Genomic DNA, 22,200 nt, shown 5'->3' on the forward strand with positions numbered 1-22,200 from the left:
TGAATACATCCAGCCTATCACAGGAACAGCCCTGAGTGTTCCGAATTATAAATTCTCCATGTCACTGTATGTCGTTGAGCCCAAGTAGCTCGCCGTGATCGTATAGTGGTTAGTACTCTGCGTTGTGGCCGCAGCAACCTCGATTCGAATCCGAGTCACGGCATTGTGGTTGGCAATGTCACGGCAGTTGGGTGTTAATTTTACAGAATTAGCAAATGTACCAGTGGTTTTTGTAAAATGTCTATTAAAAACAGATCCTTTCAAATATTTAAACCATCTAACAACAAATGATTTAAACTCGCATGATTATAAGCTGTAGCTATAATGTATTTACTTACATAAATTATCGTTCTTGAACCTATTGGGGGTGGAGGGGGAGCGGAGCTCACCCCCCAGGTGCAGTTGAGTGACCTGTGTTGTGGCTCTCTAGAGGGAAGGCACAAATTTTGCTGTCACCCAGCCCAATCCAGACGTGTATTGGGGCCAGGTTTCAGGCAAATAGAGCAGTAAGTGCAGAGAAATGTTCACTCTCTAAAAGTGGCATTTCTAAAATAGTAAAGTTAAATCCAACCTCACCAGTAAGTAGGATTTTCAATAAATAAATAAAGCTACTCCTCTCCGATATGGAATTACCAAATTAAAAGTATAGGGGAATACACAGAGCTAACCTATGAGAGGGGTAGACCTCACAGTAGTGAAAAATGAAATAGACTGTTTGGTACTTACAGGACACGCGAACCACCAAAGTACATATCTTATTTTTTACTTCCATAGCATCATGCACCTAGGACTACCTAGGGCCTACCTTAGGTGTAAATTATATGTAATAAAAGGGGAGTTTAAGGCTTGGCAAGTAGGCTGGGACTCCCCTGGGAGACCCCTGAGTCTATGCCCAGAACCATAACTCTGCCAGTCGAGTACTTACCTAAAAGCCGATAACTCACTTTTCTTCCATAGGCTAACATTGAGTGGTTTCACTTGGAAATTCTTCTAAGTGGTGTGGAGTTTTGGAACTTTAAAATATTCATCTAAAATCAGCCGAACAACGAATTCTGATTTACTCACCTGTTATCAGGAGAGACCTCAGTGCTGCATCTTGGAGCTCGGTACTGACCCTGAAAAGTAATTGTAACCGTACTTACCAGTAACTCGAATTTCCTTCCATGGGATATTATTGCCTGCTTTTTGCTGAAAATTTTCTAAGTGTCGATTTTTGAAACTTACAAATATTCTTTAAAAATCGTACCAACTGTGAAAACGTAATTGTTTACCTGTTTTAGATAGATGTCCCAGTACTGAGCCTAGGAGCCCAGCACTGGATTACAAAAGTAACGAGAACGTACTTTACCCGTAACTTGAATTTTCTTCCATAGGAAACCATTGACTGTTTTTCTGTGAAATTTCTTCTAAGTGTCGATTTTGCAAACATGTAAATATTCCTTAAAAATCGCCTGTATAACTTAAACGCAGTTTCTCAACTGCTTACAGGTGGTACAGTAGTGCTGGATCTAGGATCCAACACTGACCTAGAAAACGTAACCATAACCCCACTTACCTGCTAAGTGAATTTCCTTCCATAGGATAACATTGGTAATTTGATCAGCAAAAGTTTCTAAGTGTCAACTTTTAAAATAGCAAAATATTGCTTAAAAATCACAACAGTAACTAAAACGAATTTACTCACTTGTTTCCAAGAACTGTCCCAGGACTGAATCTAGGATCCAGTCCTGGATTTAGAAAAGTAATCCTGAAAGTAATTAATTGCATATAACTTAAAATTCCCATTGAGCTCAATGTATTATTGTGATTCAAATTGTGTTGCCTATTGCAATAAACTGTAACTATGACCTGCAAAAGTCAATTGCCTATTGCAAAGTATTTAACTAAAGCATCTCATTCTGAGAAAGTATATTTTGATACCTATTGTTGGTTCTAAAATAAAACAACAATATCTTTTGTATGCAAACCAATGGCCTAGAGTTCAGTTCTTGAGTGTGTGAGACCATTTGCTGACTGAGTGTGTACAACAAATGTTTTACACTGTACTCTGATACTGCCTTACTGCTCGGCAAGCTACCACTTTAGAGAGTAAGGTTATATCTAACTTTAGCCTCTGCCAAACCTCTGGGGACTGGGGACTCTGTGCACACTGTACCTATTTGGGAACAGTATATACAGAGCCACTTTCTCACAGTAGTGATAAAGTGATTAGAGTCCTACGGCCAACATAAAGATACAGCAAAACGTGAGGTGAAAAGCAAAAAGGTTGCTGGTAGGCCACCTTAAGGATGCCAGGTCTAACAAAAACTGAACTAAGGATAACATGAGTAAAACATCAGGTTTCTCTACTGCATTTGGTGAGACAAGTGGGCCTTCTTTTATCTTCCATTCAAGCAATCTTTGACAGACCCCTTTATTATAGAGCTTTTCAAGGATTACAGATAAGGCACTTACAAAGGAGTCCCAAATAATCAGAGATGGTTGACTTCTGTAATATGGGTCGTAGACTAAAAGCAGCACAAAAACAGAGTGCAACAGGGTCCAAAAAACTTGAGTGCCACAAGAGAGTTTGAATGCAAGCGTATCCTTTTACAGATCCAGAGATATACTCATGCAATTTTTATTTTTAGGACAGAACGTGCATGATGAAAAAAACATTGTTTTTAAAAAGCGCATTGCAGAATATCAGTACTTTGATGTGGGAAAACTTCAAAACTTTCAAACAAAATATTTGTAGGCAGCTTACAGCAAGTTGTTGTGGCCGAGTGTTTAAGGCGATGGACTAGAAATCCATTGGGGTATCCCCGCGCAGGTTCGAATCCTACCAACAACGAGAATCTTTTTATTATCGGCTACAATTTCAGAAGTTAACCTTTAGTATTTCTTCCATTTCAGTTTTATAAATAGGTGGCTTATTTTTGTGTCACTATTGCCTCTCCACATATTTGTTATCGCTACCTCTTTCATGTCTTTGCTACACCTCATTCCTACTTTAGCACTGGTGTAAACGCTTCAAATTATTATACGGTTGCTCTCTCATTCATACCTGCGCATGCACTTGAAAGTTACTTTACCAATAAAAGACGCAAAGAGAGAAATAGAACAAAAGTGCTGGCTGGATTGGCAAACACACTTCATAAAACTGCATTTTCTTTTTTATTCTCCCCCGTGTTACATGCTTAACCTCGCCATGTGTAATTTCTCTTAACCTGCTGTCCCAGGAAGAGAATTTCATCTACAGGCTCTTTCTGTGGTTTTTTCCCTAGTCTGTCTTTCCCATTTCTTAGCTGTGTAACTGTTCCTTTACGCGCTCTATTTAAACGCCATCAATCTCATTTGAGCTCCTTGCTCCCGCTTCTGTTTTCTCCACCTCTCATACTGCCAGTTCTCTCTTTCTCTGTGGTTGGTGGCTACTTTCCTGAGCTTCCGAAGCCACGTGGTTCCTGCCTCTTGTTGTCAGACTTGAATTGGAAAAGGAACCATATTAACAAGCCTTTACCACTCACACACGGCGGAAGTTTATACTTTAATTCAGTGAGCTAAGAAAAGCGTGTTGTGGGTCCCCTACGAGCCATGGTGCTTGCTTCATCATGATTTGGCACCAGTCATTAGCCGCAGCTCTGCTAATGAGCCACTGAGGTCAGTTTCAATATTTACTCAAAAACATAACCATGCAGCCCACCCCTCAACTGTGTATTTATCTTGCTTTTCTGCTGTTCGTGTGATTAGCTGGGAGGAGCTCACGGCGACATCCTCCCTATAGAAGTGTAGATTGATCACTCTCTAACTCTTTCTTGCTTCACATACAAATGGCTTGAAAGGTGCAGGGAAGATGCAGGTCTAATAGACAGAATAGAAGGTCTGTGCCAGGTGGGTTTCTCTGCATTGGTGTCCCATCACAGGTCCGCAAGTGTAATGTGTGATCTTTGACTCCTGGCATTTCACAAGCAGGCGGCCAGGAAACGGTTTCAGCCTATCAACCACTGAGGAGACGCAGCCTCTGAATGAGGAATGAGGAAGCAATGAATACATCCAGCCTATCACAGGAACAGCCCCGAGTGTTCCGAATTATAAATTCTCCATGTCACTGTATATCGTTGAGCCCAAGTAGCTCGCCATGATCGTATAGTGGTTAGTACTCTGCGTTGTGGCCGCAGCAACCTCAGTTCGAATCTGAGACACGGCACTGTGGTTGGCAATGTCACGGCAGTTGGGTGTTAATTTTACAGAATTAGCAAATGTACCAGTGGTTTTTGTAAAATGTCTATTAAAAACAGATCCTTTCAAATATTTAAACCATCTAACAACAAATGATTTAAACTCGCATGACTATAAGCTGTAGCTATAATGTATTTACTTACATAAATTATCGTTCTTGAACCTATTGGGGGTGGAGGGGGAGCGGAGCTCACCCCCCAGGTGCAGTTGAGTGACCTGTGTTGTGGCTCTCTAGAGGGAAGGCACAAATTTTGCTGTCACCCAGCCCAATCCAGACGTGTATTGGGGCCAGGTTTCAGGCAAATAGAGCAGTAAGTGCAGAGAAATGTTCACTCTCTAAAAGTGGCATTTCTAAAATAGTAAAGTTAAATCCAACCTCACCAGTAAGTAGGATTTTCAATAAATAAATAAAGCTACTCCTCTCCGATATGGAATTACCAAATTAAAAGTATAGGGGAATACACAGAGCTAACCTATGAGAGGGGTAGACCTCACAGTAGTGAAAAATGAAATAGACTGTTTGGTACTTACAGGACACGCGAACCACCAAAGTACATATCTTATTTTTTACTTACATAGCATCATGCACCTGGGACTACCTAGGGCCTACCTTAGGTGTAAATTATATGTAATAAAATGGGAGTTTAAGGCTTGGCAAGTAGGCTGGGACTCCCCTGGGAGACCCCTGAGTCTCTGCCCAGAACCATAACTCTGCCAGTCGAGTACTTACCTAAAAGCCAATAACTCACTTTTCTTCCATAGGCTAACATTGAGTGGTTTCACTTGGAAATTCTTCTAAGTGGTGTGGAGTTTTGGAACTTTAAAATATTCATCTAAAATCAGCCGAACAACGAATTCTGATTTACTCACCTGTTATCAGGAGAGACCTCAGTGCTGCATCTTGGAGCTCGGTACTGACCCTGAAAAGTAATTTTAACCGTACTTACCAGTAACTCGAATTTCCTTCCATGGGATATCATTGCCTGCTTTTTGCTGAAAATTTTCTAAGTGTCGATTTTTGAAACTTACAAATATTCTTTAAAAATCGTACCAACTGTGAAAACGTAATTGTTTACCTGTTTTAGATAGATGTCCCAGTACTGAGCCTAGGAGCCCAGCACTGGATTACAAAAGTAACGAGAACGTACTTTACCCGTAACTTGAATTTTCTTCCATAGGAAACCATTAACTGTTTTTCTGTGAAATTTCTTCTAAGTGTCGATTTTGCAAACATGTAAATATTCCTTAAAAATCGCCTGTATAACTTAAACGCAGTTTCTCAACTGCTTACAGGTGGTACAGTAGTACTGGATCTAGGATCCAACACTGACCTAGAAAACATAACCATAACCCCACTTACCTGCTAAGTGAATTTCCTTCCATAGGATAACATTGGTAATTTGATCAGCAAAAGTTTCGAAGTGTCAACTTTTAAAATAGCAAAATATTGCTTAAAAATCACAACAGTAACTAAAACGAATTTACTCACTTGTTTCCAAGAACTGTCCCAGGACTGAATCTAGGATCCAGTCCTGGATTTAGAAAAGTAATCCTGAAAGTAATTAATTGCATATAACTTAAAATTCCCATTGAGCTCAATGTATTATTGTGATTCAAATTGTGTTGCCTATTGCAATAAACTGTAACTATGACCTGCAAAAGTCAATTGCCTATTGCAAAGTATTTAACTAAAGCATCTCATTCTGAGAAAGTATATTTTGATACCTATTGTTGGTTCTAAAATAAAACAACAATATCTTTTGTATGCAAACCAATGGCCTAGAGTTCAGTTCTTGAGTGTGTGAGACCATTTGCTGACTGAGTGTGTACAACAAATGTTTTACACTGTACTCTGATACTGCCTTACTGCTCGGCAAGCTACCACTTTAGAGAGTAAGGTTATATCTAACTTTAGCCTCTGCCAAACCTCTGGGGACTGGGGACTCTGTGCACACTGTACCTATTTGGGAACAGTATATACAGAGCCACTTTCTCACAGTAGTGATAAAGTGATTAGAGTCCTACGGCCAACATAAAGATACAGCAAAACGTGAGGTGAAAAGCAAAAAGGTTGCTGGTAGGCCACCTTAAGGATGCCAGGTCTAACAAAAACTGAACTAAGGATAACATGAGTAAAACATCAGGTTTCTCTACTGCATTTGGAGAGACAAGTGGGCCTTCTTTTATCTTCCATTCAAGCAATCTTTGACAGACCCCTTTATTATAGAGCTTTTCAAGGATTACAGATAAGGCACTTACAAAGGAGTCCCAAATAATCAGAGATGGTTGACTTCTGTAATATGGGTCGTAGACTAAAAGCAGCACAAAAACAGAGTGCAACAGGGTCCAAAAAACTTGAGTGCCACAAGAGAGTTTGAATGCAAGCGTATCCTTTTACAGATCCAGAGATATACTCATGCAATTTTTATTTTTAGGACAGAACGTGCATGATGAAAAAAACATTGTTTTTAAAAAGCGCATTGCAGAATATCAGTACTTTGATGTGGGAAAACTTCAAAACTTTCAAACAAAATATTTGTAGGCAGCTTACAGCAAGTTGTTGTGGCCGAGTGTTTAAGGCGATGGACTAGAAATCCATTGGGGTATCCCCGCGCAGGTTCGAATCCTACCAACAACGAGAATCTTTTTATTATCGGCTACAATTTCAGAAGTTAACCTTTAGTATTTCTTCCATTTCAGTTTTATAAATAGGTGGCTTATTTTTGTGTCACTATTGCCTCTCCACATATTTGTTATCGCTACCTCTTTCATGTCTTTGCTACACCTCATTCCTACTTTAGCACTGGTGTAAACGCTTCAAATTATTATACGGTTGCTCTCTCATTCATACCTGCGCATGCACTTGAAAGTTACTTTACCAATAAAAGACGCAAAGAGAGAAATAGAACAAAAGTGCTGGCTGGATTGGCAAACACACTTCATAAAACTGCATTTTCTTTTTTATTCTCCCCCGTGTTACATGCTTAACCTCGCCATGTGTAATTTCTCTTAACCTGCTGTCCCAGGAAGAGAATTTCATCTACAGGCTCTTTCTGTGGTTTTTTCCCTAGTCTGTCTTTCCCATTTCTTAGCTGTGTAACTGTTCCTTTACGCGCTCTATTTAAACGCCATCAATCTCATTTGAGCTCCTTGCTCCCGCTTCTGTTTTCTCCACCTCTCATACTGCCAGTTCTCTCTTTCTCTGTGGTTGGTGGCTACTTTCCTGAGCTTCCGAAGCCACGTGGTTCCTGCCTCTTGTTGTCAGACTTGAATTGGAAAAGGAACCATATTAACAAGCCTTTACCACTCACACACGGCGGAAGTTTATACTTTAATTCAGTGAGCTAAGAAAAGCGTGTTGTGGGTCCCCTACGAGCCATGGTGCTTGCTTCATCATGATTTGGCACCAGTCATTAGCCGCAGCTCTGCTAATGAGCCACTGAGGTCAGTTTCAATATTTACTCAAAAACATAACCATGCAGCCCACCCCTCAACTGTGTATTTATCTTGCTTTTCTGCTGTTCGTGTGATTAGCTGGGAGGAGCTCACGGCGACATCCTCCCTATAGAAGTGTAGATTGATCACTCTCTAACTCTTTCTTGCTTCACATACAAATGGCTTGAAAGGTGCAGGGAAGATGCAGGTCTAATAGACAGAATAGAAGGTCTGTGCCAGGTGGGTTTCTCTGCATTGGTGTCCCATCACAGGTCCGCAAGTGTAATGTGTGATCTTTGACTCCTGGCATTTCACAAGCAGGCGGCCAGGAAACGGTTTCAGCCTATCAACCACTGAGGAGACGCAGCCTCTGAATGAGGAATGAGGAAGCAATGAATACATCCAGCCTATCACAGGAACAGCCCCGAGTGTTCCGAATTATAAATTCTCCATGTCACTGTATATCGTTGAGCCCAAGTAGCTCGCCGTGATCGTATAGTGGTTAGTACTCTGCGTTGTGGCCGCAGCAACCTCAGTTCGAATCTGAGACACGGCATTGTGGTTGGCAATGTCACGGCAGTTGGGTGTTAATTTTACAGAATTAGCAAATGTACCAGTGGTTTTTGTAAAATGTCTATTAAAAACAGATCCTTTCAAATATTTAAACCATCTAACAACAAATGATTTAAACTCGCATGACTATAAGCTGTAGCTATAATGTATTTACTTACATAAATTATCGTTCTTGAACCTATTGGGGGTGGAGGGGGAGCGGAGCTCACCCCCCAGGTGCAGTTGAGTGACCTGTGTTGTGGCTCTCTAGAGGGAAGGCACAAATTTTGCTGTCACCCAGCCCAATCCAGACGTGTATTGGGGCCAGGTTTCAGGCAAATAGAGCAGTAAGTGCAGAGAAATGTTCACTCTCTAAAAGTGGCATTTCTAAAATAGTAAAGTTAAATCCAACCTCACCAGTAAGTAGGATTTTCAATAAATAAATAAAGCTACTCCTCTCCGATATGGAATTACCAAATTAAAAGTATAGGGGAATACACAGAGCTAACCTATGAGAGGGGTAGACCTCACAGTAGTGAAAAATGAAATAGACTGGTACTTACAGGACACGCGAACCACCAAAGTACATATCTTATTTTTTACTTACATAGCATCATGCACCTGGGACTACCTAGGGCCTACCTTAGGTGTAAATTATATGTAATAAAATGGGAGTTTAAGGCTTGGCAAGTAGGCTGGGACTCCCCTGGGAGACCCCTGAGTCTCTGCCCAGAACCATAACTCTGCCAGTCGAGTACTTACCTAAAAGCCAATAACTCACTTTTCTTCCATAGGCTAACATTGAGTGGTTTCACTTGGAAATTCTTCTAAGTGGTGTGGAGTTTTGGAACTTTAAAATATTCATCTAAAATCAGCCGAACAACGAATTCTGATTTACTCACCTGTTATCAGGAGAGACCTCAGTGCTGCATCTTGGAGCTCGGTACTGACCCTGAAAAGTAATTTTAACCGTACTTACCAGTAACTCGAATTTCCTTCCATGGGATATCATTGCCTGCTTTTTGCTGAAAATTTTCTAAGTGTCGATTTTTGAAACTTACAAATATTCTTTAAAAATCGTACCAACTGTGAAAACGTAATTGTTTACCTGTTTTAGATAGATGTCCCAGTACTGAGCCTAGGAGCCCAGCACTGGATTACAAAAGTAACGAGAACGTACTTTACCCGTAACTTGAATTTTCTTCCATAGGAAACCATTAACTGTTTTTCTGTGAAATTTCTTCTAAGTGTCGATTTTGCAAACATGTAAATATTCCTTAAAAATCGCCTGTATAACTTAAACGCAGTTTCTCAACTGCTTACAGGTGGTACAGTAGTACTGGATCTAGGATCCAACACTGACCTAGAAAACATAACCATAACCCCACTTACCTGCTAAGTGAATTTCCTTCCATAGGATAACATTGGTAATTTGATCAGCAAAAGTTTCGAAGTGTCAACTTTTAAAATAGCAAAATATTGCTTAAAAATCACAACAGTAACTAAAACGAATTTACTCACTTGTTTCCAAGAACTGTCCCAGGACTGAATCTAGGATCCAGTCCTGGATTTAGAAAAGTAATCCTGAAAGTAATTAATTGCATATAACTTAAAATTCCCATTGAGCTCAATGTATTATTGTGATTCAAATTGTGTTGCCTATTGCAATAAACTGTAACTATGACCTGCAAAAGTCAATTGCCTATTGCAAAGTATTTAACTAAAGCATCTCATTCTGAGAAAGTATATTTTGATACCTATTGTTGGTTCTAAAATAAAACAACAATATCTTTTGTATGCAAACCAATGGCCTAGAGTTCAGTTCTTGAGTGTGTGAGACCATTTGCTGACTGAGTGTGTACAACAAATGTTTTACACTGTACTCTGATACTGCCTTACTGCTCGGCAAGCTACCACTTTAGAGAGTAAGGTTATATCTAACTTTAGCCTCTGCCAAACCTCTGGGGACTGGGGACTCTGTGCACACTGTACCTATTTGGGAACAGTATATACAGAGCCACTTTCTCACAGTAGTGATAAAGTGATTAGAGTCCTACGGCCAACATAAAGATACAGCAAAACGTGAGATGAAAAGCAAAAAGGTTGCTGGTAGGCCACCTTAAGGATGCCAGGTCTAACAAAAACTGAACTAAGGATAACATGAGTAAAACATCAGGTTTCTCTACTGCATTTGGTGAGACAAGTGGGCCTTCTTTTATCTTCCATTCAAGCAATCTTTGACAGACCCCTTTATTATAGAGCTTTTCAAGGATTACAGATAAGGCACTTACAAAGGAGTCCCAAATAATCAGAGATGGTTGACTTCTGTAATATGGGTCGTAGACTAAATGCAGCACAAAAACAGAGTGCAACAGGGTCCAAAAAACTTGAGTGCCACAAGAGAGTTTGAATGCAAGCGTATCCTTTTACAGATCCAGAGATATACTCATGCAATTTTTATTTTTAGGACAGAACGTGCATGATGAAAAAAACATTGTTTTTAAAAAGCGCATTGCAGAATATCAGTACTTTGATGTGGGAAAACTTCAAAACTTTCAAACAAAATATTTGTAGGCAGCTTACAGCAAGTTGTTGTGGCCGAGTGGTTAAGGCGATGGACTAGAAATCCATTGGGGTATCCCCGCGCAGGTTCGAATCCTGGCAACAACGAGAATCTTTTTATTATCGGCTACAATTTCAGAAGTTAACCTTTAGTATTTCTTCCATTTCAGTTTTATAAATAGGTGGCTTATTTTTGTGTCACTATTGCCTCTCCACATATTTGTTATCGCTACCTCTTTCATGTCTTTGCTACACCTCATTCCTACTTTAGCACTGGTGTAAACGCTTCAAATTATTATACGGTTGCTCTCTCATTCATACCTGCGCATGCACTTGAAAGTTACTTTACCAATAAAAGACGCAAAGAGAGAAATAGAACAAAAGAGCTGGCTGGATTGGCAAACACACTTCATAAAACTGCATTTTCTTTTTTATTCTCCCCCCTGTTACATGCTTAACCTCCCCATGTGTAATTTCTCTTAACCTGCTGTCCCAGGAAGAGAATTTCATCTACAGGCTCTTTCTGTGTTTTTTTCCCTAGTCTGTCTTTCCCATTTCTTAGCTGTGTAACTGTTCCTTTACGCGCTCTATTTAAACGCCATCAATCTCATTTGAGCTCCTTGCTCCCGCTTCTGTTTTCTCCACCTCTCATACTGCCAGTTCTCTCTTTCTCTGTGGTTGGTGGCTACTTTCCTGAGCTTCCGAAGCCACGTGGTTCCTGCCTCTTGTTGTCAGACTTGAATTGGAAAAGGAACCATATTAACAAGCCTTTACCACTCACACACGGCGGAAGTTTATACTTTAATTCAGTGAGCTAAGAAAAGCGTGTTGTGGGTCCCCTACGAGCCATGGTGCTTGCTTCATCATGATTTGGCACCAGTCATTAGCTCTGCTAATGAGCCACTGAGGTCAGTTTCAATATTTACTCAAAAACATAACCATGCAGCCCACCCCTCAACTGTGTATTTATCTTGCTTTTCTGCTGTTCGTGTGATTAGCTGGGAGGAGCTCACGGCGACATCCTCCCTATAAAAGTGTAGATGGATCACTCTCTAACTCTTTCTTGCTTCACATACAAATGGCTTGAAAGGTGCAGGGAAGATGCAGGTCTAATAGAATAGAAGGCCTGTGCCAGGTGGGTTTCTCTGCATTGGTGTCCCATCACAGGTCCGCAAGTGTAATCTGTGATCTTTGACTCCTGGCATTTCACAAGCAGGCGGCCAGGAAACGGTTTCAGCCTATCAACCACTGAGGAGACGCAGCCTCTGAATGAGGAATGAGGAAGCAATGAATACATCCAGCCTATCACAGGAACAGCCCTGAGTGTTCCGAATTATAAATTCTCCATGTCATTGTATCTCATTGAGCCCAAGTAGCTCGCCGTGATCGTATAGTGGTTAGTACTCTGCGTTGTGGCCGCAGCAACCTTGGTTCGAATCCGAGTCACGGCATTGTGGTTGGCAATGTCACGGCAGTTGGGTGTTAATTTTACAGAATTAGCAAATGTACCAGTGGTTTTTGTAAAATGTCTATTAAAAACAGATCCTTTCAAATATTTAAACCATCTAACAACAAATGATTTAAACTTGCATGATTATAAGCTGTAGCTATAATGTATTTACTTACATAAATTATCGTTCTTGAACATATTGGGGGTGGAGGGGGAGCGGAGCTCACCCCCCAGGTGCAGTTGAGTGACCTGTGTTGTGGCTCTCTAGAGGGAAGGCACAAATTTTGCTGTCACCCAGCCCAATCCAGACGTGTATTGGGGCCAGGTTTCAGGCAAATAGAGCAGTAAGTGCAGAGACATGTTCACTCTCTAAAAGTGGCATTTCTAAAATAGTAAAGTTAAATCCAACCTCACCAGTAAGTAGGATTTTCAATAAATAAATAAAGCTACTCCTCTCCGATATGGAATTACCAAATAAAAAGTATAGGGGAATACACAGAGCTAACCTATGAGAGGGGTAGACCTCACAGTAGTGAAAAATGAAATAGACTGTTTGGTACTTACAGGACACGCGAACCACCAAAGTACATATCTTATTTTTTACTTACATAGCATCATGCACCTAGGACTACCTAGGGCCTACCTTAGGTGTAAATTATATGTAATAAAAGGGGAGTTTAAGGCTTGGCAAGTAGGCTGGGACTCCCCTGGGAGACCCCTGAGTCTATGCCCAGAACCATAACTCTGCCAGTCGAGTACTTACCTAAAAGCCGATAACTCACTTTTCTTCCATAGGCTAACATTGAGTGGTTTCACTTGGAAATTCTTCTAAGTGGTGTGGAGTTTTGGAACTTTAAAATATTCATCTAAAATCAGCCGAACAACGAATTCTGATTTACTCACCTGTTATCAGGAGAGACCTCAGTGCTGCATCTTGGAGCTCAGTACTGACCCTGAAAAGTAATTTTAACCGTACTTACCAGTAACTCGAATTTCCTTCCATGGGATATCATTGCCTGCTTTTTGCTGAAAATTTTCTAAGTGTCGATTTTTGAAACTTACAAATATTCTTTAAAAATCGTACCAACTGTGAAAACGTAATTGTTTACCTGTTTTAGATAGATGTCCCTGTACTGAGCCTAGGAGCCCAGCACTGGATTACAAAAGTAACGAGAACGTACTTTACCCGTAACTTGAATTTTCTTCCATAGGAAACCATTGACTGTTTTTCTGTGAAATTTCTTCTAAGTGTCGATTTTGCAAACATGTAAATATTCCTTAAAAATCGCCTGTATAACTTAAACGCAGTTTCTCAACTGCTTACAGGTGGTACAGTAGTGCTGGATCTAGGATCCAACACTGACCTAGAAAACGTAACCATAACCCCACTTACCTGCTAAGTGAATTTCCTTCCATAGGATAACATTGGTAATTTGATCAGCAAAAGTTTCTAAGTGTCAACTTTTAAAATAGCAAAATATTGCTTAAAAATCACAACAGTAACTAAAACGAATTTACTCACTTGTTTCCAAGAACTGTCCCAGGACTGAATCTAGGATCCAGTCCTGGATTTAGAAAAGTAATCCTGAAAGTAATTAATTGCATATAACTTAAAATTCCCATTGAGCTCAATGTATTATTGTGATTCAAATTGTGTTGCCTATTGCAATAAACTGTAACTATGACCTGCAAAAGTCAATTGCCTATTGCAAAGTATTTAACTAAAGCATCTCATTCTGAGAAAGTATATTTTGATACCTATTGTTGGTTCTAAAATAAAACAACAATATCTTTTGTATGCAAACCAATGGCCTAGAGTTCAGTTCTTGAGTGTGTGAGACCATTTGCTGACTGAGTGTGTACAACAAATGTTTTACACTGTACTCTGATACTGCCTTACTGCTCGGCAAGCTACCACTTTAGAGAGTAAGGTTATATCTAACTTTAGCCTCTGCCAAACCTCTGGGGACTGGGGACTCTGTGCACACTGTACCTATTTGGGAACAGTATATACAGAGCCACTTTCTCACAGTAGTGATAAAGTGATTAGAGTCCTAAGGCCAACATAAAGATACAGCAAAACGTGAGGTGAAAAGCAAAAAGGTTGCTGGTAGGCCACCTTAAGGATGCCAGGTCTAACAAAAACTGAACTAAGGATAACATGAGTAAAACATCAGGTTTCTCTACTGCATTTGGTGAGACAAGTGGGCCTTCTTTTATCTTCCATTCAAGCAATCTTTGACAGACCCCTTTATTATAGAGCTTTTCAAGGATTACAGATAAGGCACTTACAAAGGAGTCCCAAATACTCAGAGATGGTTGACTTCTGTAATATGGGTCGTAGACTAAAAGCAGCGCAAAAACAGAGTGCAACAGGGTCCAAAAACTTGAGTGCCACAAGAGAGTTTGAATGCAAGCGTATCCTTTTACAGATCCAGAGATATACTCATGCAATTTTTATTTTTAGGACAGAACGTGCATGATGAAAAAAAACATTGTTTTTAAAAAGCGCATTGCAGAATATCAGTACTTTGATGTGGGAAAACTTCAAAACTTTCAAACAAAATATTTGTAGTCAGCTTACAGCAAGTTGTTGTGGCCGAGTGGTTAAGGCGATGGACTAGAAATCCATTGGGGTATCCCCGCGCAGGTTCGAATCCTGCCAACAACGAGAATCTTTTTATTATCGGCTACAATTTCAGAAGTTAACCTTTAGTATTTCTTCCATTTCAGTTTTATAAATAGGTGGCTTATTTTTGTGTCACTATTGCCTCTCCACATATTTGTTATCGCTACCTCTTTCATGTCTTTGCTACACCTCATTCCTACTTTAGCACTGGTGTAAACGCTTCAAATTATTATACGGTTGCTCTCTCATTCATACCTGCGCATGCACTTGAAAGTTACTTTACCAATAAAAGACGCAAAGAGAGAAATAGAACAAAAGTGCTGGCTGGATTGGCAAACACACTTCATAAAACTGCATTTTCTTTTTTATTCTCCCCCGTGTTACATGCTTAACCTCCCCATGTGTAATTTCTCTTAACCTGCTGTCCCAGGAAGAGAATTTCATCTACAGGCTCTTTCTGTGTTTTTTTCCCTAGTCTGTCTTTCCCATTTCTTAGCTGTGTAACTGTTCCTTTACGCGCTCTATTTAAACGCCATCAATCTCATTTGAGCTCCTTGCTCCCGCTTCTGTTTTCTCCACCTCTCATACTGCCAGTTCTCTCTTTCTCTGTGGTTGGTGGCTACTTTCCTGAGCTTCCGAAGCCACGTGGTTCCTGCCTCTTGTTGTCAGACTTGAATTGGAAAAGGAACCATATTAACAAGCCTTTACCACTCACACACGGCGGAAGTTTATACTTTAATTCAGTGAGCTAAGAAAAGCGTGTTGTGGGTCCCCTACGAGCCATGGTGCTTGCTTCATCATGATTTGGCACCAGTCATTAGCCGCAGCTCTACTAATGAGCCACTGAGGTCAGTTTCAATATTTACTCAAAAACATAACCATGCAGCCCACCCCTCAACTGTGTATTTATCTTGCTTTTCTGCTGTTCGTGTGATTAGCTGGGAGGAGCTCACGGCGACATCCTCCCTATAAAAGTGTAGATGGATCACTCTCTAACTCTTTCTTGCTTCACATACAAATGGCTTGAAAGGTGCAGGGAAGATGCAGGTCTAATAGACAGAATAGAAGGCCTGTGCCAGGTGGGTTTCTCTGCATTGGTGTCCCATCACAGGTCCGCAAGTGTAATGTGTGATCTTTGACTCCTGGCATTTCACAAGCAGGCGGCCAGGAAACGGTTTCAGCCTATCAACCACTGAGGAGACGCAGCCTCTGAATGAGGAATGAGGAAGCAATGAATACATCCAGCCTATCACAGGAACAGCCCTGAGTGTTCCGAATTATAAATTCTCCATGTCATTGTATGTCGTTGAGCCCAAGTAGCTTGCCGTGATCGTATAGTGGTTAGTACTCTGCGTTGTGGCCGCAGCAACCTCGGTTCGAATCCGAGTCACGGCATTGTGGTTGGCAATGTCACGGCAGTTGGGTGTTAATTTTACAGAATTAGCAAATGTACCAGTGGTTTTTGTAAAATGTCTATTAAAAACAGATCCTTTCAAATATTTAAACCATCTAACAACAAATGATTTAAACTTGCATGATTATAAGCTGTAGCTATAATGTATTTACTTACATAAATTATCGTTCTTGAACCTATTGGGGGTGGAGGGGGAGCGGAGCTCACCCCCCAGGTGCAGTTGAGTGACCTGTGTTGTGGCTCTCTAGAGGGAAGGCACAAATTTTGCTGTCACCCAGCCCAATCCAGACGTGTATTGGGGCCAGGTTTCAGGCAAATAGAGCAGTAAGTGCAGAGACATGTTCACTCTCTAAAAGTGGCATTTCTAAAATAGTAAAGTTAAATCCAACCTCACCAGTAAGTAGGATTTTCAATAAATAAATAAAGCTACTCCTCTCCGATATGGAATTACCAAATAAAAAGTATAGGGGAATACACAGAGCCAACCTATGAGAGGGGTAGACCTCACAGTAGTGAAAAATGAAATAGACTATTTGGTACTTACAGGACACGCGAACCACCAAAGTACATATCTTATTTTTTACTTACATAGCATCATGCACCTAGGACTACCTAGGGCCTACCTTAGGTGTAAATTATATGTAATAAAAGGGGAGTTTAAGGCTTGGCAAGTAGGCTGGGACTCCCCTGGGAGACCCCTGAGTCTATGCCCAGAACCATAACTCTGCCAGTCGAGTACTTACCTAAAAGCCGATAACTCACTTTTCTTCCATAGGCTAACATTGAGTGGTTTCACTTGGAAATTCTTCTAAGTGGTGTGGAGTTTTGGAACTTTAAAATATTCATCTAAAATCAGCCGAACAACGAATTCTGATTTACTCACCTGTTATCAGGAGAGACCTCAGTGCTGCATCTTGGAGCTCGGTACTGACCCTGAAAAGTAATTTTAACCGTACTTACCAGTAACTCGAATTTCCTTCCATGGGATATCATTGCCTGCTTTTTGCTGAAAATTTTCTAAGTGTCGATTTTTGAAACTTACAAATATTCTTTAAAAATCGTACCAACTGTGAAAACGTAATTGTTTACCTGTTTTAGATAGATGTCCCAGTACTGAGCCTAGGAGCCCAGCACTGGATTACAAAAGTAACGAGAACGTACTTTACCCGTAACTTGAATTTTCTTCCATAGGAAACCATTGACTGTTTTTCTGTGAAATTTCTTCTAAGTGTCGATTTTGCAAACATGTAAATATTCCTTAAAAATCGCCGGTATAACTTAAACGCAGTTTCTCAACTGCTTACAGGTGGTACAGTAGTGCTGGATCTAGGATCCAACACTGACCTAGAAAACGTAACCATAACCCCACTTACCTGCTAAGTGAATTTCCTTCCATAGGATAACATTGGTAATTTGATCAGCAAAAGTTTCTAAGTGTCAACTTTTAAAATAGCAAAATATTGCTTAAAAATCACAACAGTAACTAAAACGAATTTACTCACTTGTTTCCAAGAACTGTCCCAGGACTGAATCTAGGATCCAGTCCTGGATTTAGAAAAGTAATCCTGAAAGTAATTAATTGCATATAACTTAAAATTCCCATTGAGCTCAATGTATTATTGTGATTCAAATTGTGTTGCCTATTGCAATAAACTGTAACTATGACCTGCAAAAGTCAATTGCCTATTGCAAAGTATTTAACTAAAGCATCTCATTCTGAGAAAGTATATTTTGATACCTATTGTTGGTTCTAAAATAAAACAACAATATCTTTTGTATGCAAACCAATGGCCTAGAGTTCAGTTCTTGAGTGTGTGAGACCATTTGCTGACTGAGTGTGTACAACAAATGTTTTACACTGTACTCTGATACTGCCTTACTGCTCGGCAAGCTACCACTTTAGAGAGTAAGGTTATATCTAACTTTAGCCTCTGCCAAACCTCTGGGGACTGGGGACTCTGTGCACACTGTACCTATTTGGGAACAGTATATACAGAGCCACTTTCTCACAGTAGTGATAAAGTGATTAGAGTCCTACGGCCAACATAAAGATACAGCAAAACGTGAGGTGAAAAGCAAAAAGGTTGCTGGTAGGCCACCTTAAGGATGCCAGGTCTAACAAAAACTGAACTAAGGATAACATGAGTAAAACATCAGGTTTCTCTACTGCATTTGGTGAGACAAGTGGGCCTTCTTTTATCTTCCATTCAAGCAATCTTTGACAGACCCCTTTATTATAGAGCTTTTCAAGGATTACAGATAAGGCACTTACAAAGGAGTCCCAAATAATCAGAGATGGTTGACTTCTGTAATATGGGTCGTAGACTAAAAGCAGCACAAAAACAGAGTGCAACAGGGTCCAAAAAACTTGAGTGCCACAAGAGAGTTTGAATGCAAGCGTATCCTTTTACAGATCCAGAGATATACTCATGCAATTTTTATTTTTAGGACAGAACGTGCATGATGAAAAAAACATTGTTTTTAAAAAGCGCATTGCAGAATATCAGTACTTTGATGTGGGAAAACTTCAAAACTTTCAAACAAAATATTTGTAGGCAGCTTACAGCAAGTTGTTGTGGCCGAGTGGTTAAGGCGATGGACTAGAAATCCATTGGGGTATCCCTGTGCAGGTTCGAATCCTGCCAACAACGAGAATCTTTTTATTATCGGCTACAATTTCAGAAGTTAACCTTTAGTATTTCTTCCATTTCAGTTTTATCAATAGGTGGCTTATTTTTGTGTCACTATTGCCTCTCCACATATTTGTTATTGCTACCTCTTTCATGTCTTTGCTACACCTCATTCCTACTTTAGCACTGGTGTAAACGCTTCAAATTATTATACGGTTGCTCTCTCATTCATACCTGCGCATGCACTTGAAAGTTACTTTACCAATAAAAGACGCAAAGAGAGAAATAGAACAAAAGTGCTGGCTGGATTGCCAAACACACTTCATAAAACTGCATTTTCTTTTTTATTCTCCCCCGTGTTACATGCTTAACCTCCCCATGTGTAATTTCTCTTAACCTGCTGTCCCAGGAAGAGAATTTCATCTACAGGCTCTTTCTGTGTTTTTTTCCCTAGTCTGTCTTTCCCATTTCTTAGCTGTGTAACTGTTCCTTTACGCTCTCTATTTAAACGCCATCAATCTCATTTGAGCTCCTTGCTCCAGCTTCTGTTTTCTCCACCTCTCATACTGCCAGTTCTCTCTTTCTCTGTGGTTGGATGCTACTTTCCTGAGCTTCCGAAGCCACGTGGTTCCTGCCTCTTGTTGTCAGACTTGAATTGGAAAAGGAACCATATTAACAAGCCTTTACCACTCACACACGGCGGAAGTTTATACTTTAATTCAGTGAGCTAAGAAAAGCGTGTTGTGGGTCCCCTACGAGCCATGGTGCTTGCTTCATCATGATTTGGCACCAGTCATTAGCCGCAGCTCTGCTAATGAGCCACTGAGGTCAGTTTCAATATTTACTCAAAAACATAACCATGCAGCCCACCCCTCAACTGTGTATTTATCTTGCTTTTCTGCTGTTCGTGTGATTAGCTGGGAGGAGCTCACGGCGACATCCTCCCTATAAAAGTGTAGATGGATCACTCTCTAACTCTTTCTTGCTTCACATACAAATGGCTTGAAAGGTGCAGGGAAGATGCAGGTCTAATAGACAGAATAGAAGGCCTGTGCCAGGTGGGTTTCTCTGCATTGGTGTCCCATCACAGGTCCGCAAGTGTAATGTGTGATCTTTGACTCCTGGCATTTCACAAGCAGGCGGCCAGGAAACGGTTTCAGCCTATCAACCACTGAGGAGACGCAGCCTCTGAATGAGGAATGAGGAAGCAATGAATACATCCAGCCTATCACAGGAACAGCCCTGAGTGTTCCGAATTATAAATTCTCCATGTCATTGTATGTCGTTGAGCCCAAGTAGCTCGCCGTGATCGTATAGTGGTTAGTACTCTGCGTTGTGGCCGCAGCAACCTCGGTTCGAATCCGAGTCACGGCATTGTGGTTGGCAATGTCACGGCAGTTGGGTGTTAATTTTACAGAATTAGCAAATGTACCAGTGGTTTTTGTAAAATGTCTATTAAAAACAGATCCTTTCAAATATTTAAACCATCTAACAACAAATGATTTAAACTTGCATGATTATAAGCTGTAGCTATAATGTATTTACTTACATAAATTATCGTTCTTGAACCTATTGGGGGTGGAGGGGGAGCGGAGCTCACCCCCCAGGTGCAGTTGAGTGACCTGTGTTGTGGCTCTCTAGAGGGAAGGCACAAATTTTGCTGTCACCCAGCCCAATCCAGATGTGTATTGGGGCCAGGTTTCAGGCAAATAGAGCAGTAAGTGCAGAGACATGTTCACTCTCTAAAAGTGGCATTTCTAAAATAGTAAAGTTAAATCCAACCTCACCAGTAAGTAGGATTTTCAATAAATAAATAAAGCTACTCCTCTCCGATATGGAATTACCAAATAAAAAGTATAGGGGAATACACAGAGCTAACCTATGAGAGGGGTAGACCTCACAGTAGTGAAAAATGAAATAGACTGTTTGGTACTTACAGGACACGCGAACCACCAAAGTACATATCTTATTTTTTACTTACATAGCATAATGCACCTAGGACTACCTAGGGCCTACCTTAGGTGTAAATTATATGTAATAAAAGGGGAGTTTAAGGCTTGGCAAGTAGGCTGGGACTCCCCTGGGAGACCCCTGAGTCTATGCCCAGAACCATAACTCTGCCAGTCGAGTACTTACCTAAAAGCCGATAACTCACTTTTCTTCCATAGGCTAACATTGAGTGGTTTCACTTGGAAATTCTTCTAAGTGGTGTGGAGTTTTGGAACTTTAAAATATTCATCTAAAATCAGCCGAACAACGAATTCTGATTTACTCACCTGTTATCAGGAGAGACCTCAGTGCTGCATCTTGGAGCTCAGTACTGACCCTGAAAAGTAATTTTAACCGTACTTACCAGTAACTCGAATTTCCTTCCATGGGATATCATTGCCTGCTTTTTGCTGAAAATTTTCTAAGTGTCGATTTTTGAAACTTACAAATATTCTTTAAAAATCGTACCAACTGTGAAAACGTAATTGTTTACCTGTTTTAGATAGATGTCCCAGTACTGAGCCTAGGAGCCCAGCACTGGATTACAAAAGTAACGAGAACGTACTTTACCCGTAACTTGAATTTTCTTCCATAGGAAACCATTGACTGTTTTTCTGTGAAATTTCTTCTAAGTGTCGATTTTGCAAACATGTAAATATTCCTTAAAAATCGCCTGTATAACTTAAACGCAGTTTCTCAACTGCTTACAGGTGGTACAGTAGTGCTGGATCTAGGATCCAACACTGACCTAGAAAACGTAACCATAACCCCACTTACCTGCTAAGTGAATTTCCTTCCATAGGATAACATTGGTAATTTGATCAGCAAAAGTTTCTAAGTGTCAACTTTTAAAATAGCAAAATATTGCTTAAAAATCACAACAGTAACTAAAACGAATTTACTCACTTGTTTCCAAGAACTGTCCCAGGACTGAATCTAGGATCCAGTCCTGGATTTAGAAAAGTAATCCTGAAAGTAATTAATTGCATATAACTTAAAATTCCCATTGAGCTCAATGTATTATTGTGATTCAAATTGTGTTGCCTATTGCAATAAACTGTAACTATGACCTGCAAAAGTCAATTGCCTATTGCAAAGTATTTAACTAAAGCATCTCATTCTGAGAAAGTATATTTTGATACCTATTGTTGGTTCTAAAATAAAACAACAATATCTTTTGTATGCAAACCAATGGCCTAGAGTTCAGTTCTTGAGTGTGTGAGACCATTTGCTGACTGAGTGTGTACAACAAATGTTTTACACTGTACTCTGATACTGCCTTACTGCTCGGCAAGCTACCACTTTAGAGAGTAAGGTTATA

The 22,200-nt window shown here is 40.3% G+C and overlaps 8 non-coding genes across 8 annotated transcripts; all 8 read left to right on the top strand.

Annotated features, from left to right (window-relative positions):
* The first annotated feature begins 2,751 nt into the window (after positions 1 to 2,751).
* TRNAS-AGA (transfer RNA serine (anticodon AGA)) lies at positions 2,752 to 2,833 on the top strand. The gene has a single exon. It is a non-coding gene; the product is annotated as a tRNA-Ser (tRNA).
* Positions 2,834 to 6,774: 3,941 nt separating this feature from the next.
* TRNAS-AGA (transfer RNA serine (anticodon AGA)) lies at positions 6,775 to 6,856 on the top strand. The gene has a single exon. It is a non-coding gene; the product is annotated as a tRNA-Ser (tRNA).
* Positions 6,857 to 10,793: 3,937 nt separating this feature from the next.
* On the top strand, positions 10,794 to 10,875 carry TRNAS-AGA (transfer RNA serine (anticodon AGA)). Its single transcript has one exon. It is a non-coding gene; the product is annotated as a tRNA-Ser (tRNA).
* Positions 10,876 to 12,146: 1,271 nt separating this feature from the next.
* Positions 12,147 to 12,218, top strand: TRNAH-GUG (transfer RNA histidin (anticodon GUG)). Its single transcript has one exon. It is a non-coding gene; the product is annotated as a tRNA-His (tRNA).
* Positions 12,219 to 14,806: 2,588 nt separating this feature from the next.
* On the top strand, positions 14,807 to 14,888 carry TRNAS-AGA (transfer RNA serine (anticodon AGA)). Its single transcript has one exon. It is a non-coding gene; the product is annotated as a tRNA-Ser (tRNA).
* Positions 14,889 to 16,169: 1,281 nt separating this feature from the next.
* TRNAH-GUG (transfer RNA histidin (anticodon GUG)) lies at positions 16,170 to 16,241 on the top strand. The gene has a single exon. It is a non-coding gene; the product is annotated as a tRNA-His (tRNA).
* A 2,588-nt stretch (positions 16,242 to 18,829) lies between these two features.
* Positions 18,830 to 18,911, top strand: TRNAS-AGA (transfer RNA serine (anticodon AGA)). Its single transcript has one exon. It is a non-coding gene; the product is annotated as a tRNA-Ser (tRNA).
* Positions 18,912 to 20,192: 1,281 nt separating this feature from the next.
* On the top strand, positions 20,193 to 20,264 carry TRNAH-GUG (transfer RNA histidin (anticodon GUG)). The gene has a single exon. It is a non-coding gene; the product is annotated as a tRNA-His (tRNA).
* Positions 20,265 to 22,200: the final 1,936 nt, after the last annotated feature.

Source organism: Triturus cristatus, chromosome 12 (assembly GCF_964204655.1).
Source record: "Triturus cristatus chromosome 12, aTriCri1.1, whole genome shotgun sequence".
NCBI classification, from domain to species: Eukaryota; Metazoa; Chordata; class Amphibia; order Caudata; family Salamandridae; genus Triturus; species Triturus cristatus.